Source organism: Alexandromys fortis, unplaced genomic scaffold, assembly GCF_014885135.2.
Source record: "Alexandromys fortis isolate MF-2015 unplaced genomic scaffold, M_Fortis_MF-2015_v1.1 scaffold_24, whole genome shotgun sequence".
In the NCBI taxonomy this organism is placed as follows: domain Eukaryota; kingdom Metazoa; phylum Chordata; class Mammalia; order Rodentia; family Cricetidae; genus Alexandromys; species Alexandromys fortis.
Window position 1 is genome coordinate 5,011,706 of NW_026067906.1, and position 13,808 is coordinate 5,025,513.

The following is a 13,808-nucleotide window of genomic DNA, read 5'->3' on the forward strand; positions in this document are numbered from 1 at the left end:
ATTGCCATTTAAAAGTTGGGAGCCTAAAGTTATTAACTCTCCCAGGATCCACATCACATCTCAATTTTGGGGGCCGCTTGGAGAGTGAATATGTAAGGAACTTAGCATGAATGCTGATACAAAAACTGTAATTATTCTTCACTTTCCCTTTAGAGCCCAAAATTGCTAGGCACACCACTGGAGTGAGTGAATCTTTAGCTACAAGCACCAGACCAGAGTTCAGCTCAGGTACCTCAGGGTTCATTTATGCTAAGTGTTCACAGCGTGACGTTCTGACACTTAATAAGAGAAAACTCTTCTGATGAGTGCTTGAAAGTCACATCCATCTCTTATAATAACAACCAGGAATTATTTTGTACTGTGATCCATGAGGAATTAGTAGACTGCTGTGTTAAATACTTCTTGAGCATCATTGCACATGAACAAATCCCTCAGTCGTTTTACTTTCTGATACTCGGTGTGGGAGTTTGTGCAAATAACCTAAAATTATTTTCATTTTAGTGAAATTCTCATGAATCTTATTTAGTGTATCTTACTAAATAAAAAAGACCTTGGGTTTTTATTTTATGAAAATTGGGAAGAGGGATCCAAAGTCAGAGTATATTATATATAAAATATTGATTTCAAATTAAAAAAATGCATCATTATATAAAATGAAAATCAAAACAAAGGAAAATTAAATTACAATGAGCTCCCATATGTATACCAATATAACTAGCTCAGATTCAGCAATAAAGCACAAGTTTTAATTTCTAAAACAATTTGGAAAAATAAATAACCCAGTTTTATAATCATCCAAGTGAATCCATAAACTTAAATCATTACCCTTTCTGTTCTTAAATATGAGACTAAAACACTTTATTTATAAATGCTATGCTTATAAACATTTTAAAAATTCTATGGATCCTATCAAAGCTAACTTTGTAATTGAAGTTAGAAAAGTTGGTATTCAAAGTCATACACAGTTTTCTTTAACAGCATTAGAAAGTCTAGAAACTGAAAAAGGAAATGTGTCCAGTGGTATTCAGTTATCACAAACCTATAAATAACACATGTAAGACCATGTTCTCAATATTGAAAAATGTAAAACTTTGCTAGAAAAATGGTGAAGTAGTCACCAGTTGGAAAAATTAGCTTTGTTTGTTTCAATTAAATATTTTAGCTGGAAAGATGGTTCAATGATTAAAAATTCTCACACCTCTCAACCATCTGTAACCCTAGTTCCTGAAAACTTGACCCCCTCTTCGGGCCTGCCCAGACTACTGCAAGCAATGGCCTACACTCATTGGTAAGTAGACATAGATAAAAGTAAAAATAACTGACAATCATGGCTGCTAAGTGGTCAGTCACAAACACATGTATATACAGACCAGTAAGGTTTTACATATCTAACTATGGATGAGGTCATGAATTCTACAGGACCCCCTCGGTCCTCTAGACACAAAACGGACACAAAAGGGGCTGGAAGTGGGGGAAAAGGTTGAAAATAATGTAAGTACTGTGCGTAAAATTCTGAAAAGAAATATTAAAAGTCAACAAGTTAAAATAAATATTTGAAAAATAAAATCAGGTAGTTATATGTATAGATTATCATACAAAGTAAAGGATTTCATACAAAATCTTCCTAAATGTGTCCATGATTGTTTTATTATTCACTGTTTCCTCCCCAGTCTTCTTCTTTCTGGTTTTCTTCCTTTTCTTAGTTATTCCAAATTTATGTTTTCCTCATAATCCATGTATTCCTTTTTTTACCAGTTTTTCTCTTAGTCTTCTTCCTCCATCAGGATTTAAACACACACACACACACATGCACGCACACACACACACACACACACAAACATTCAATTTTAAATCTAGGTTATGAATTCGTGAGGAAACACAAAATATTTTGTCTCGGTCTGGTCTTGCTTTACTGACTCACGGGTGTCATCTAGCGGAAATTTGTAGTACAGCACCAGCACATTATTCCCCTCAGGCTTTTCTTAAAAAAGCCCATGCACATTAGATTTGAGAGAGGGTTCTGTTCAGAAAATGATATGTGCTGGCTAATACCTGGAAATTACAGGAGGCAGTTTAAACCTAGAGTCGGATGTAGGAGGCAATGATGGCCATAGTTTCTTCTTTCTCCTTTTACCAAAACTCCTAGCCTTGAAGAAAATCTGGAGGTAAAAGTGCTATGGAAGCCCTGTATGTGGAGTGACTAATATAGGCTGCGGGGGGTTATCTCTGTGTGCACAGATTCCTTTACATTTGCAATGTAAAGAATTTGAAAATTACTGCTAAAAATAAATGAGCAAGAGAAAGAAAAGTCTGACAGAGATGAGAGAGACAATCGTGGCCCCAGGTTAAGGAGGCAGACACTAAGATACAGATGTGTGGAACACGAGATACAGAGACACCTAAGACTCCTACTTGAGGGAGAGTGGTGGGGGAGATTTTGAGCCTCTGTTTGTGTAACTAAAACTTACAGCGTCCTATGAAGACACATCCCCTGGATACACAGTGTGGATTTTCAACACAGTATTTCCAAAATAAAAACAAATCATTAATGTATTATGAGACTCAAGAGACCAGTTCTAAGCATTGGTGTTTTAATTTATTACTAAAACGATCAATAAATATGTAATAAAAGTCAAGCTTAAGGAGCAGGTATGACTCTAAATATATACAACGAGGACATGTATTAAATCTGTCCTATATTATATGCGTTTATATGTTTATGTGTTTGATATGAATGACTTCAATTTCAATGACAAATCAAAAACTGATAAGCAGGAAATTGCCCAACTTCTCTGTTCTCTGACATTGAATGATTTCTTGATATGAGCTATGGAAGGATAAGAGATCCCTTTTCTACATTGTTGAAGCATGTAGGCATTAGTAAAGGTATGAAACAGCCAGTGGCCACTACACATGTGTTTTCTTAGTAGGTACATAGTCAGCCATTTTCTTTTACTTACCTGTAGCCTCTTGACAGATTTTCAGCCAATGAAGGGAAGAGGACATGGTGCTATCACCAACATAGTCCATGGCAATCTGAAGATGGATGCTAAAAAGAAATCCCACACTAACCCAGAATTGAGTATAATCAAGGGTTATTTACTTAGGAGTAGACTCACAGATTATAGTCCTCTGCATGAACAGGGAACAGGAGCTGAATCTGGCAGCAAGAAGAGAAAATGAGCATTCACACACTCTACCTCAGCATCTATAGTATAAGAGACCATGCCCAAGAGGGCTGCTATTTTAAAGACTATTGGTTGAAGGAGCTCCCATAGCACCTCCCCCTTTTGTCTAAATAAGAGAGTTCTAAGCCTAACACAAAACTATATACAAGAAGAACAAATACCAAGTATAAAAATTAAAATTTTAACCAGGATAACAATATCAAGCAAGAAATGTATGCTAAATGTTTCGATTATTATCATATCCTAAGAAGTCTAAGTCTTTTTTAGAAATAACTTGGCCAAGTCATGAGAGGAAAGTAACCATGACTATCAATTGTTCAACTCCATCCAAGACCTGAGAAGGGAAACAATATTACTTGAGTAAACAGGAAGTGCAATCAAGCAACTTCCAAAATGTGCAATAAATGACAGAGATAACTGGTTACCTGGGCAATCACCCAAAGTCTCATTTGCAACATTGGAGCAACCAACTTTGGTTAAGGCCTAGAATAACTGACAGATCATTTTCAGAGGTAGGGAATTTTTCAAAATGGTCTTATAGTTTCTTGGCAAGATTTGACAGTTTTTTTTTCTTGTATCCTGATTATCTTGTCCAGAAACTATGCATTTTTTCAGTGGTCGAGGCATGGGCAGTTTCTTGCCCAAAGGCCAGTTTTGCCAATAAGAAAACAAGCTCCAAGTGGAGTGTCTTCAGTGCTCAATATTCTCTCAGGAATAGATCAGTGCAGCCTACCCCCTCCAAAAAAAAAAAATTGGCACACCAATGGTCAACTATATCCATGTATAACCTGCTTCATGAAAAGATCTGCTAGACATTCTGCAGGACACAGAAGAAAGTGACTGACATACTGCCAATATAAATACTTGAAATTTTCTGCCTCATGAAAACGTCTGCCAGATACTATGGGCCAGTAGGCTGAAGATGGGTGCCCACAATGTTACAGAAGAACCTTAGGTGACTGTCTAGGCAACAAGATGTCTCTGTCAATTCCAGAGTTTTGGAAGTTTCTTGCAATTCACTTCCTGTTTACTTAGGTAATATTATATCCTTCTGGAGTCTTTGATGAGATTGGAGAATAGATAGTTATAATTATAGTTTTCCTTAGTTATGATAAAAGATAAAGTAGATATATATTGTAACTGTAATTCTTCTTTGATACATGTTTTGTTGTTTGTAATCCTGCTATGTTAAAGTTAAAACATTACTTTTTATTTAGACAGAAAAGGGGTGGTGATGTGGGAGTTGATGTATGCTGTGAATATGTTTTAGTGCCATTGGTTAATAAAGAAGCTGTTTGGCAAATGGCTTAACAGAATATAGACAGATACATAGAGAAAGCAGATGGAATCAGAGAGAAGCCATGTGGCCACCCACAGGAGACAGATACACTGGAATACTGCCAGTAAGCCACAGCCACATACAATACACAGAATAATAGAAATGGGTTAATTTAAGATATAAGATTTAGTAAAATTTTCATTACATGGAAATTTTCATTTTGCTTCTGTATAACATTTTTTCAATTAAAATTTTGCTTAACGATAGTTTTTCAAACTATCAATCATTTGAAAGGTCTCTGAGTTTAGTGTTCATATTTGAAGAAGTTCTTATGTCCTAAGGTCTCATAGAAGGAAGAGTGGCTCAAACGTGAAAACAGCTTGAGTAAGAAAAACCCTAAGTGAGGAAAGTGTTGCTAAGAAGTGGAAAGTTTAGTTTTCATTGAGTATACACATTCATGGTCACAGTTTTGGGTTTCAAGAAGCATTGCCAAGATTAAAGTTTATAATTAAATCCCCATTTTACAGAGATGTCAGTTAGTTTATTCAGTGGTTTTATGATTTAATTACTGACTAAGACAACTTATTCTAGGCCTGAGTCGTTTTAATAGTAAAGTATAGCTTTGATTACTAACTTGATGTTCCAGAGGGACTGATCTCTTGTGAAAGGGCAGTTCACTGTGAGACTTCCCAGTGTTCAAACTTGTTCTCATTTCACGCAAGGCATCTCATGACTCAGTCATGTAATTCCCACGCAGCTATGGTAGAGCAGCTGCTACCTTGCCCCTCCTTCTTCAACACACACACACGTTCTCTCCCCTATGAATATAGTCATGCATATTTGAGCCAAGACTATTGTAAAGAGGACCTACACATAGGAATATATAAAAGTGCGGTGACTCTAGTGATCATAGTGTCGACATCTGTTCATAGTCCCATGAAATAAGAAACCAAAACAAATAAGGATAATATGTGGTGCACTAGGCAATGGCAGGTAGGTCCTGAAGCATGGACGTAAAAGCCTTATTATACAAGCTTCAGCCTTGTATTTCCATTTGGTTGTCATAAGGAAGCCAAGTGAAAATGTGTGTCTCAGAAAGATGGCAACATTTGCTACTGAAATGGAACCAAAAAAAAAAAAAACAAGGAAAGCAAAATAAAAGATATAATAGGCTTAACTAATAATAATTGAGGATAGCACAACTGAGAGGAAATTATACAATTCCATATACACTTCGTAATTAATATTTCTCCAAGCTAAGTAGTTATAGAATCACAAAATTCATTAAGAGAACCTAAACAGAGCTGTCACAAATTATAGAAAATTCTAAAAATAGAATTCATCTAAATCTGTAATTGTAAGTTGAGCAGCACTTGTGTACATACATACACACCACATACAGCATCATGAGTCACTTAATGATGGTGACGTGCTCTGAGAAGTGAGCAATTAGGTGATTTTATCTTTGAGCAGACTTTACAGAGTGCACTTATCTATCTAGAAGGAATAGCTTACTGCACACTCAGCCTATGTTTGCATCTTATGGGGTTACTATTATATATAATCTGTTGTGGATGTAAACATTGTTATTTTTACACAAGTCATAACTGTACTTTATTATTTTGCAGAGTAAGGAAGGAGAAAAAATGAGAAAGAAATAGAGACAACTGATGCATTGCCCCCATAAATGTGATGCTACAAAATTATGAAACAAGATTTATGAAGTGAAACACAAAATGATGCAACAATACAATATGTGTTTAATATCAAAACAAAACTACATTGTACTAAAAGAGACATGCTAGGATGTGATAATGAAATCTCAACACAGTAAATTCAGTCTCAGATCTGTAGAGGTCAAGTTGCACTAATGAACTCTCTTCATTTTCACATGCCTCACAAAGGGAAGGGCATGCAAAATCTCTAAAATGCCTTCAACTTCTAAATTCATGGATTTACTTTTAAACATAAGCAAAACAGGAAGAGAGTGGTTATATTCTCAGAGGGTGTTTGGAGTGAACAGGAATCGAAAGGGTAGGTTCTACAAACGAAGAAACATTCAAACACGGAAGTGTGAACATGAGTTGAACCCTGGTGTGTTAGATGAAGTGGCATGTCCAGATAACACTGAGATGCCATCTGAATTGACAGAGGATCCTCAACAGAAGCAGAAGTTATATCAGAGGAGAGAGTTAGCAAGTCGGGATGGGAGCAAAGAATGTGTTTGTGAACAAACAGGACCAATATAGTCAGAGGATATTAGAAGGTTGAAAAAGTAGTTATACAAATAAAAATAATCAAATTATTTAAAGAATAAAATGGTACCTTTATGTATCAGGTCTACTATTATAAAGATTGGTTAGTTAAATAGTTGTTTTGAATGAGAATATAATTCTATGAAATGGATATAGATATACGTTTTAGGTTATGGCTAGTCAAGGGGAAAATAGCAATGGAAACATCGTTATTTTTCATTAGTTCATTTCATGAATAAAGAAACCCTCATGGGTGTGATATGGCACACTTATGACCTTATTACTTAGGAGACTGAGGCAGGATGATTGCCTTGAGTCTAGGACACTATAGGACAAAACAAGTCAAGAAAAATATATATTCAGTTGTGTCTGTCACTTGTGTCTGCACAGACAAAGCAACCCTGGTTTTCTTTCTTTTTTTTTTAATTGAGAAAAGGGGAAAAAAAGGTTTCCACCTCCTCCCAGCCTCCCATTTCCCTCCCCCTCCTCCCACCCTTCTCCCCCTCCCCCTACTCCACTCCCCCTCCCTCTCCAGTCCAAAGAGCAGTCAGGGTTCCCTGCCCTGTGGAAAGTCCAAGGTCCTCCCCCCTCCATCCAAGTCTAGGAAGGTGAACATCCAAACTGGCTAGGCTCCCACCAAGCCGAAACATGAAGTAGGATCAAAACCCCGTGCCATTGTCCTTGGCTTCTCAGCAGCCCTCATTGTCCACCATATTCAGAGAGTCCGGTTTTATCCCATGCTTTTTCAGTCACAGTCCAGCTGGCCTTGGTGAGCTCCCAATAGATCAGCCCCCACTGTCTCAGTGGGTGGGTGCCCCCATCGTGGTCCTGACATCCTTGCTCGTGTTCTCCCTCCATCTGCTCCTCATTGGGACCTTGGGAGCTCAGTCCAGTGCTCCGGTGTGGGTCTCTGTCTCTATCTCTATCCATCACCAGATGAAGGTTCTCGCTCAGGATAGTGTTTTCTATTTCCATCCATTTGCATGCAAAATTCGATAAGTCATTGTTTTTTTACCGCTGAGTAGTACTCTAATGTGTATATATTCCACACTTTCTTCATCCATTCTTCCATTGAAGGACATCTAGGTTGTTTCCAGGTTCTGGCTATTACAAATAATACTGCTATGAACATAGTTGAACAAATGCTTTTGTCATATGATCAGGCATCTCTTGGGTATATTCCCAAGTGTGGTATTGCTGGGTCCATGGGTAGGTTGATCCCGAATTTCCTGAGAAACCGAAACACTGATTTCAAAGTGGTTGCACAAGATTGCATTAACACCAGCAATGGATGAGGGTACCCCTTCCTCCACAGCCTCTCCAGCAAAGGCTATCATCGGTGTTTTTGATTTTAGCCATTCTGACAGGTGTAAGATGATATCTCAAAGTTGTTTTGATTTGCATTTCCCTGATCGCTAAGGAGGTTGAGCATGACCTTAAGTGTCTTTTGGCCATTTGAACTTCTTCTGTTGAGAATTCTCTGTTCAGTTCAGTGCCCCATTTTTTAATTGGTTTAATTAGCATTTTAAAGTCTAGTTTCTTGAGTTCTCTGTATATTTTGGAGAACCTCCCAGTCAGCAGGTTGCCTTTTTGTCTTAGTGACAGTGTCCTTTGCTTTACAGAAGCTTCTCAGCTTTAGTAGATCCCATTTATTCAATGTTGCCCTCAGGGTCTGCGCTGCTGGGGTTATACATAGGAAGGGATCTCCTGTGCCCATCTGTTGTAGGGTACTTCCCACTTTCTCTTCTATCAGGTTCAGTGTGTTCGGACTGATATTGAGGTCTTTGATCCATTTGGACTTGAGTTTTGTGCAAGTTGATAGATATGGGTCTATTTTCATTCTTCTACAGGTTGACATCCAGTTGTGCCAGCACCATTTGTGGAAGATGCTTTCTTTCTTCCATTGTATACTTTTAGCTCCTTTATCGAAATCCACTAATTTATTTTTTTTATTTTATATTTTTGTTTTTTATTTTATTTTTATTTATTTATTAAAAATGTCCACTTGAGTTTTCTAAATATTTTCAATAAGTAACCAACAAATGATATTAGGTAAAATGTCTTTTACAACGTAACTGATAATCTGCAGATAGGTTTAAACCTGAAAGGAGTGCATTGAGTGTTTCAGGAAAAGGGAGAGAGTATTCATAATCAAATTCGTGCAATTCAGAAACAGTTCACTGAAGAATGCCATGCTCAGGTAGAGTGCATAAAAACAAATAGAAATATTCAAGATTTGAGAAAATTCTGACTAAGACAAGCTAAGAGGATGTCTAATACTATCTCTATGTAAAAAAAAAAAAATTGCTCGAGCAGGATTTGTACAGGAGTGGTTGTTTTCTATAGACAGGAAGCCATAGAACACTTAAGAGATATTTACTGTATGAATTGTGTCTGAACAAAAGAAACATAAGCTTGGGGAAGTTAAAGGAGGAGTTTTCATAATCACAGTGAGAAATTGCAGAGTTATTCACATAGCTCAGGTATAGGGCCATCAATGTAAAATGATGGGATAATAGAACTCAGAGCGTTGAATGGGAAATATTATATATAAAGCCTGTCTAATGAAGAGCTACAAATGACAGCATTAGATATTAATATTGAATGCATTGTATATTCAAAAGACTTCCCTCCGAGAAACTATGATAAATGGTTTGTGTTTGTCTTCCATAATCATCATTCTTAAATATAAAGCTGCACTCAAGAAAATAGTTTAATTACACTCATTGCAACATATTGTAGTCATAAATCAGTCTGCCAGTATCCAGAAAGAGTCATTCTATGTTTAGATAAACAGCACACTGCAGATATATTTTATTCACTTCCTAATCAACTCCTTTCAGCTTTATTGAGATATGACCAGCAACATGTTGCACATATTCCAAACCCAGAATGATGGATGTGATCTGTGTTGTACCTATGAAACCATCACCACAAAGAATGAGAGGGAACACTGGGCTCAATAGAGACCATCATCACTTGCACTATGTAATTACTGACATAAAACCATTAATTAATAAGCCCTGACTCGCTCAGTCTTTCTAAGAAATGAATAAGGTAGGTGTTACATCTACCTTCCTATAAGAAAATAATGGTGTTAAGTCAGTTAAGTAAGCTGCTCAAGGCCATTCATCTAGTTAATGTCAATCTGATTTTGAACCAAGGCATTTCAGAATATAAATTATTCATTTAAATATATTGTTCTGTCTATATAATGATAGCAGTACCATATGGAGCTAGAATTTCTTTTACAGAAAGAAAATCACACTTAAAGATTACATGTTTAAATTAAAAGTAGCAAATTTTATTTTACTTGGCCTTAATAAAATACATAAACAGAGGTGAAAATGAAGGAATTATTGAACTTTAAATAAATCCTTCTTCATCGCTACAGATATTATTTCAACATGATCCCTGTAAATTTAAAAAATAAATTCCTATAAGCATGTAATGTGATAAAAGGAAACCTTGACCCTAATTTGGTTTGTTTAGTGTCCCTTAAGAATTAGAGGTAAAATATTATCTAACTAGAACGTTAGAAGCCTCCTATGAGACTTCCTGGGCAAACTGCCACCTCAAAGAAGGTCTTTTTCTGTTCTCTGGGGGTCTGACTATGAGAGAGAGGAACACTATAAAACTGGGAATGGACACTTCCAAGTTGGTTGAAGTCACTGGGAATTTTGAATCCAAGGGAATATAGAGATCTGACTATGTCATGCTCCAAGTTACTCTGTATTGTATAGAGCAATGCTTTGTAGACTGTGTCTTATTCTAAGAGACTCCGTTTTACAAACAGCCTTTGGAAGATGGAGGATTACTATGTACCAGGGTGGACACTAAGCGGTACCCTCTAGTCAGCAATGCCATGTAGCACACATTGGCAATGACAGTGGAAACGGTGCATATATACATAAGTTTATTGGCATGAATTTGGACTGTAAGGACACATGAGCATATTAAAACCATATCTGGTAGACCATAGCCAAGAACTTCTTGGAAACACGGGAGCAAAGAAAGCATGCAACTCTCTTAAGTGAAGTCCATAGAAGTGGACACCAAGCCTTGATGACAGCTCCTAACACCCTGTTGAGAATCTTGTAGCCTCTCAGTCCACCAGGCTCAATAGCTCATCACTTTCAAACTGATGGTGAAGACCTTTGGAATTCTTGGAGAGTTCCAAGTTCCAATGTCTGTAAATGATGACAGCGACAGAAGCAGCAAGGAGTTAGACGGATTCTTCATTTAAAAAAAAAAAAGGCAGACAGATCTCACTATAAGTCGCTTGCCATCTGAAGGTGGCTCCCACTCGAGTAGAATGTCACCTTAACACTTAATCTCTCCAGAAAAATACCTTATACATCCACCTTGAGGATTGTCTGAATCCATTCCAGATCCAATTAAGCTGAGAACCAAGAGAAATCATCAAAATTGTTTTGTTTATAAATTTCCACGTCTAATAATATATGTCTGCTTTCAAATGTGAAAAACAATATTCTTAAGAAAGCATCGCATCCTTTTTTTATAATTTATTTGTTTTTATTTCATGTGCATTGGAGTTTTGGCTGAGAGTGTTGGATCCCTTGGAACTGGAGTTACAAGCAGTTGTGAGCTGCCATGTGGGTGCTGGGAATTAAATATGCGTCCTCTGGAAGAGCTGTCAGTGCTCTTAACTATGGAGCCATCTCTCTAGGCCCGAATATTTATTTGTGTTTCCTTCCTTCCTTCCTTCCTTCCTTCCTTCCTTCCTTCCTTCCTTTCTTCCTTCCTTCCTTCCTTCCCTGTTTCCTTCCTTCCTCTTTCTTTCTTTCTCTGTCTGTTTTTCTTTTATATTCAGTGTATACATAAAAAAGTATGCCTGCATGCCAGGCAAGGGCACCAGATCTCATTATAGATGGTTATGAACCACCATATGGGTGAACTCAGAACCTCTGGAAGAGCAATCAGTGCTTTTAACCTCTGAGTCATCTCTTCAGTCCATCTCTTTTAATTAAATTTACTCATTTATTTTACATTCTGACCCTATTTTTTCTCCCTCCTCTCCTCTCATTGTCTCCAACTAACTCCCCTCTGCTTCACCAATCCACGCTTAGGTTTCTGTTCAGAAAGAGGTAGGCCTCCCATGGATATCAACAAATGTAACAACATATCAAGTCCCAGTTAAGGCTAACCTACCTCCCCTTGTATTAAGGCTGGGCAAGGTGACCCAGTATGAGGAATAGGGTACAAAAGCCAGTCAAACATCGGACAGCCTCTACTTCCACCTTTAGGAATCCCACAAACAGACCAAATTACATAACTGTCACATATATGTAGAGGGCTGAGATCAGTTCCATGCAGGCTCTCCAGTTGTTGGTTCTATCTTTGTGAGCTCCTATGAGCCCAGGTTAGTTGATTTTGTGAGTTTTCTTGTCATGTCCTTGACTCCCCTGACTCCCACAATTCTTCATCCCTCTCTTCAGCAGGATTCCCTGAACTCAGACTAATGTGTGGTTGTGGGTCTCTGTATCTGTTTCCACCAGTTGCTGGTGGTAGAATCACATTATTACAGTTTTAAACACCTTCAGTGACTTTTCATAATTCATTATATCAATCATCTCAGCCCCTTTTTTTGTGATAAATCTACCTAATTTTTCTGTATCTGCTTTTGAGTAGCCACTGTGATCTAATTATTACTATAGTCAGACATTGTCACTTAAAATTATTGCAATTCATACTTTATTAATAAAAACTATATAGTTGGAATGAATGGAATCTCAGTTACAATCTACCACTTATTGGATGTATGAACATAAATTCTTCTATGTATAAATTTATGGATTTATCTTCTCTAAAGTGTGAATACTATGAAGCAGCTGTTAAGCAGAGATATATGCTCAGCACATATTGTCATTATAACAAATACTAAATACATGTAGATTTCTCTGTAGCTTTGGAGCCTGTCCTGGAACTAGCTCTTGTAGACCACGCTGGCCTCAAACTCACAGAGACATGCCTGACTCTGCCTCTCTAATGCTGGGATTAAAGGCATGCACCACCAACACCCGACTTACAAGTAGATTTTTATTGGTTATTTTTGTTGATAGTTTTATGTTGACAATGAAAAATGATACATATTTAGTTGAAAGTTTCTCCTGTTCCAATGTATTAACTACAAAGATGATTGGAGCCATACTATGATTGATTTAGAAATGTTTAGGTGATTCTATATATTACTTTTAAAACTTGGTTCATTATATATATATTGGAAAGGAAGCTTTCAAAATAAAAAATAAATAACCTGTTTTAGCAAATTGTATGTCTACTTACTAGAATCAGGAGACAAGAGATGAAGAAAAAGTTGGCTCTGATAACTTTCTCTTTAGTCTAATAGCAAAGATGGTTTAATGATGGTAAAAGTCCAATTCCATTTCTTTTGAGAGAGAACAATGAAAAGTGATTGTTTCTACAATTGGTATTTTTATAATATAGGGTATGTAAAAGGCAATTGCTTCAAACACTTTGATGACTAAATACTCCCAAGGAATGTTTTGCTAAAGAGAGGGACTAAGCAATATTCTCTTCTGAGAGAAGATTTAATGGAAAGCAAGCCATGTTTCTCTATTGTAATGCAGTTCATGTACCAAGTCCTATTTCCCATTGACATAGAAAGAAGAGATGTAGAAATTTTTTGAATGTTAGCAGGAACCATAAACACAAAATGTTGGCCTTCTGATTTGTGCTACTGAAAGCTGTGTCCAGCTCTGCTTCCTGAGCACGTGTTGCCTTGTCCTTAATTGAGGATCAGGAGATGAGGTTTTCGCCTGCCGGCCCGCCTGCCTTTGTTGGGTATATAAGCCTCTGCGGTACTATTCAATAAAGGGCTTCTTTACCAGTGGGGGAGAAAAGATGCTACCTTAACACAGTGAATGCATATAATGAGATCTGGTATATCATATACAGTGCTATTTAATGCTGATAGTATATGCATGGTTTATAGGACCATGTGACAGAGCACAAGCAGTCTCTGGGAAGATAAATGATTCTCCTTCTCCCAAAAGTCATCAGTTGCTGGTAACTCATCTAGAGTTAGAAATTCCTTATCTACTC